Genomic DNA, 5,848 nt, shown 5'->3' with positions numbered 1-5,848 from the left:
TAGTTTTAAAAATACATATAGTAAACAAGACACACTCAGATTTGCACATCCACACACTTGGATACAACACTGCATCATTATTTCAGGAATTGATTTTCACCGTCAACACCATTAACAAGGCATCAATACATCATCACTGTGAAATACAAACAAACGCATATTTAAACCATTTAAGTAACAAATGTTTCTTAATAGGAATTATGTAAATACCAGTCTCTACAATGTTTTTTTTTTTTTTTTTTTTTAAAAAAAACTCATTCACATTTCTAGAAAATATCTTTACACTCAAATAAATTCAACTCCAGGAACTTAAGTGTAATGATCTGAATAATGTCCAGGTTATCACATGGCGCATTTGATACGAACGTTCAGTCATACGTAGTACTCAATATAAAGTGAAATTTAGTATTAAATGAGCAATAATAGTTATCTTTCACTATTCACAGATACGTTTATCTTTACTTTGAAACTTTTACGACTGATGTTACCAAATTAAATTGATTAAATTCCCATTTGAAGACCACACTCTAAAACTGTATTAAGGACAATGGATCGCAGTTTGCTTACGATAACACATCGAATTTTCGGTTGTAAGACAGCTTTCAGTCGTGTATAGTGTTATGATTACAAAGATGTATATGTCTTTTAACAAAACAACAAGCAATGAGAACACTGGTCGACGGTACCTGCATTTTTCAGCAGAATTTACACCTCGTCTGAAAACAACACAAATAATCCGCCATTTTGCGCACATGTGCGGGGATGCGCCTCGAAACGACATCCGGTACGGAAGCCTTCTTTTCTATTCGCCATCGTTGCAAGTTCTTTGATGTGATTGTGTGTTTGTATTTCGGTTATTGATGTTTTTATATGGTTTGGCGGGTATTTGGATCGCTTGTGACTGTCATTTGTGTTGTTAGCAGTTGGGCTATTTTGTTTTAATGTTGGTATAAGTGTGTGATTTTTCATGTCCGTTGGCTAGTGGTTGTGATGGTTTATTTTTATAGTAATTAGGTATGGTTTGGATTTGTGGCTGATTTTGGGTATAAGTATGGGTGTATATGGCTAATTGTTACCAGTTGTTCAGTATGAAGACTGTCATGTTTGTTGGAAGTTCGTACGTGAAGAGGTTTGGTTATTACGCCCAGAGACAAGGTTTGTTCCCAGAATGGAACATAGTTTTCCGAGGTTATGGGGGCCTAACTTTCCAACGGTTGAATGAAAGTATGAGAAGGGAGCTACTCGCTATAAGAGCGGATATTGTGGTGATCCATATGGGGGCAAATGACATCGCTCCGGGTCGGCATCCCCGAGATATCTACGATGAGTTGGTGAGATTGATTGAAGATTTTAAGGCGGCTGGGGCAGCTGTACATGTTTTGACCTTATTAGAGCGGGGTAACGTATCTAAGGTGGCAGGACTGTCCCTGGGTCAATTCCGGGTGAACCGAACAAAGATAAATGGTTGGCTGAAGAGGGAGCAGAGTCAGCATTATTTTGAGTTACGGAAGTTCTCGTATCCGAATGATTTCGCCGCGGACCAGGTTCATCTGAATGAGAAGGGGCTGAAGAAATACTACTGGCAGATGGTACGCTTGCTGTTACGATACCGGAGACCTTTCGTCTGGTGGAACCTCTATTTATACGACTACCCATCTAATGAAATGCCTTCTTTCAAACAACCAATCAAAAGTGCTCTTTCTTTTACAAACTGCAGAAATAACTACTACAAGTCTACACTGCTAATCCTATATTGTGTAATGTTGTAAATCACACTCTTCAGTCGAACTATTCTTCTTCTTCGACTCTTACCACGGACCTTCCGTTCTCTCTGTACGAGGTCGTTGTCTTTACAGTTCTCCTGTGGTTCACAAAGTTCTCCTGTACACCTGCGTTCACAAATGTCTTCGAATTTCCCAACTGAGTCCCTGCCTCTTTGGTTTGTCTAGCCGGTTCGCGGACACTGTTGGTGACAGAGGTTTCAGCAACGCCGGAGATATTTTACAGGAGCGTGAGGTCTCTGGTGCATACACCTGATTTGGACGGCATGGTTTCCTCACAGTCATGTCTGCCGGTTTTGGGGTCTTTGGTGCAGGTTCTGGTTCGTCATCGGATACTTCTCCTAGTATGTCCAAAACGTTTCCTGGATCATGTTCATCCAAGGAGTCTTCTCGCACTGCATGTTTCCTCTCTTTGTGTCTCTTCAGGCAAACATGTTTCTCTGTGACAAACTTGCACTCATCACATTCAAACTTTTTCTTTTTCCTAGCGTTGCTATTTTCTCCTCCAAATCACCTATCTCACAATCCAATGTATCCATTGTGAACACTAATCTAATAACATTAACAAGTACAAAATTACTCTACCCAAAACACTATAATTAACGCCTTTTTCAATTTCAACAAATTTTATTGCTCAATATAAACAATTGAAGCAAAGGGATCAGGCATCAGGCATAGTCTATTTAAGCCTTCTCCAGTAACTTCCGTTTGGCAACAATATAAATCAAACAATAAGGTTTCTAAAAACTAAAATCTATACAGAACTAGTATACAGTAGAATACAATTGAATACAATAGTGTCTCCATTTCCCCACTATATTACATCCTAATACATTTCATTCAAATCTTTTAGTGTCAATTATGTATTCTGAGATTCTTTGTAATAAAGAAACATTTATTTCGTTCCTGCATTCATGACATCCATGAAGCAAAACATTAACATTATAGTGATCATGAGTAATATTTTGGTTTATTAACTGATTTTGCAGAATAATTCTTGAATGGTTATAAAGTGGACAGGTCATAAAGTAATGTTCTGCAGATTCCTGTCCAGTATTACATGAACACAGTGGTGAATCATTTAAATGATCAATAAAAAGGTCAGATTTCAAATTACTAGCCTCGTTTCTCAGTTGGCACATAATTATATTTATTTTTCGGTTACCACCCTTTTTGAAAATTTCAGTTGTATCACTGGCAATTTCGTCTTTATTGAATAATAAAGATTTAAATTGCGATTTTGAATGTACATTTGATAAATCAAAGTTATGAGCGAAAGCATTAAATTCTCTAAATGTACTCGGGAAAAAACTACTAAAATAGCTAGTTGTTCGACAAGTAGGAATATTAAAAATTCTAGTGGTTCGTAGTTGATACCGTTCATTTTCACTTACATATAGAAAAGGTTGCACAATATCTTGTAAATATTTTGGAGTCATGCCATGAAGAATCTTAAACATTAATAAAAGTTTATGTTTTTTACGCCTGTCAGAGAGAGTTTCCCAGTTAAGTTCTTGATAAAGCTTGAGGTGGGAGGTGCCTCTGCGCAATCCTGTAATAACTCTCGCAGCTTCTAGTTGTACTGATTCGATCTGTTGCTTACATTGATCAGGACAATTATCCCATAGCACATCGGCATATTCTAATATTGGCATTATATATGTTTTATAAATTTTCAAAAGAGTGTTCCTAGATACTTTATTTTTTAAGGTTTTTAATACATTTACTCTTTTAGAAGCTTTCCCATATATATAATTGACATGATGGATCCATTTACAATCATCAGAAAAAAATACGCCTAAATGTTTATGAGTTGCATTTGAGTATACAGGAGTGTTATCAAAAAATATAGGTGGGTGTACTGATTCTCTCTTCCTGGTAAAAATCATAGAGACTGTTTTTGTGGGATTAAAGTTTATATCCCATTTCTTACCCCAATTACTTATATTCAACATATTATCTGAAATTTTATTTGCTACTTCAATATTATTATTGTCAACAATTTCACTTAAGGACGTATCATCTGCAAATAATTTAATGTCACTGGTCACTATATCTGAAATATCATTTATATATATAAGAAATAGAAACGGGCCTAAAACTGACCCTTGTGGGACGCCGGCATTTACAGATTTATAGGTTGAAAATATACCCTCAGTTAAAACCCGTTGTTTTCTTTGTGATAAGTAGTTAGTAAACCAATTAAGCAAATTACCTTTGATACCGTACGATTCAAGTTTATATAGTAACCCTTCATGCCACACTCTATCAAAGGCCTTACTTATATCACAGAATATAGATCGTACTTCTTGTCCTTTATCTAAAGAATTCATGATATTGTGATAAATCGATAACAACTGATTCACGGTTGAATCTCCTGGAATAAAACCAGATTGGTGTTTAGAAATAATTTCACATTGCCGAAGATAGTTGTATAAATATTTGAAAATAACCTTTTCTATTATTTTGCTGAAACAGGAAGTAACTGAGATGGGACGATAGTTTGAAACTTCATTTTCCCCGCCTTTCCCTTTATAAATAGCATTGATGTTAGCAGTTTTCCAAGGTAATGGGATAGAGCCAGTAGTCATAGTTTTATTACAAAGAAGAGTAAGAGGGAGAGTAATAGAGGGTGCTAAAAGTTTGATAAATTTTGGAACAATTCCATCCGGACCTGCAGGTTTTTTTCCATTAAGAGCAGAGAGTTGGTCGGTTATATCCTGTTGGGAGAACACGATGTTATCTAACTTGAAAGGGAAATCTGGTGGAGGAGGCAGAGGACCAAGATCATTTGAAGAGGTAGAGATAGATGAAAAGTATGTATTAAGACATTCTGCTTTATCAAATGGATGTTGAAGCACAGAGCCATTTTCGGTAAGTGGAGGAATACTTGCTTGCTTATTGTTTGTTTTTAGTAAAGATTTGGCAATCTTCCACCATTTATCAGGAAGTAAATTGTCGTTATTCAATGATGCTTCAAGTCTTTGGAGGTATTGTTTTTTAGTGTCTCTGATCAAATCAATCGTTTCATTTCTTAGTGATCTGTATCTTTCCCAATGGGTAGGAAAATTAGAGTTAACAGCTTTTTTGTGAATGCGATTTCTTTGTCTTATTTTTAATCTAATAGTATTTGTGAACCAGGGTTTATCGTTTGGCCGTATTGTAACTATGCGATGGGGTACATGTTCCTCGATTTGTTTATTTATGGATTCAACCAAAATATTATTAAAATCATTAACATCATTATTTTGAGAAATAGACCCAGTCAAAATTATTTATGTTTGCATTAATCCTGTCAACATCAGCATCTTCATATTCAAATATCGTTTTTTTTTATATGCAGTTTGTTTATATACTGAATAAGAGATACTGAAATTGATAAGACAATGATCACTACACACAGGAGAAAGAACTGAAGCATCATTAATTAACCTGTTATTGTTAGTTAGAATGATGTCAATAGAGGAAGAAGAAGTAGGTGAAATTCTAGTTGGTTCATTTATCAAACTTACTAAATTATATTTTGTAAGAAGTTGACCAAGATGAGAGTGTGGCTGAAGGGCCATCATATCTACATTAATATCTCCTGTTAAAATTACGTCAGTTACATTTTCATCAAAAACTTTATCAAACATATCATCTACCTTTCCCCAATATTCAATTGTAGTTTCAGGTCTGTAAATGCATCCCAGTAGTAATTTATTATTTTCTATTTGAACTTCAATCCAAATAATTTCAATGTCATCATGTTCTAGATGTCTTCGCCTGCTTACCACATTTTCTTTAACATATATAATAATTCCACCACCAAAACCAAATCGTCTATCTCTTCTGTAAAAATCATGTGAAAAATTATCTAAAATAAGATAATTGTCTGATATTAAGGGATTAAGGTGGGTTTCAGTAAAACATAATATATCTTTTTCAGAGAGCTCGTTATCTAATATATCTAATTTATTTCTAATAGATCTTACGTTCAGATGAGAGATTTGAAGATTGCGCAGAGGACCAGGGTTTAATTCAACATCATTACTCAGTAACAAAGATATTAAAATATAACTGAAATT

This window comes from Ylistrum balloti, unplaced genomic scaffold (genome assembly GCF_031769215.1).
Source record: "Ylistrum balloti isolate Yb309-2 unplaced genomic scaffold, AGI_CSIRO_Ybal_v1 Utg372446, whole genome shotgun sequence".
In the NCBI taxonomy this organism is placed as follows: domain Eukaryota; kingdom Metazoa; phylum Mollusca; class Bivalvia; order Pectinida; family Pectinidae; genus Ylistrum; species Ylistrum balloti.
Note: the sequence above shows the minus strand (reverse complement) of the source record.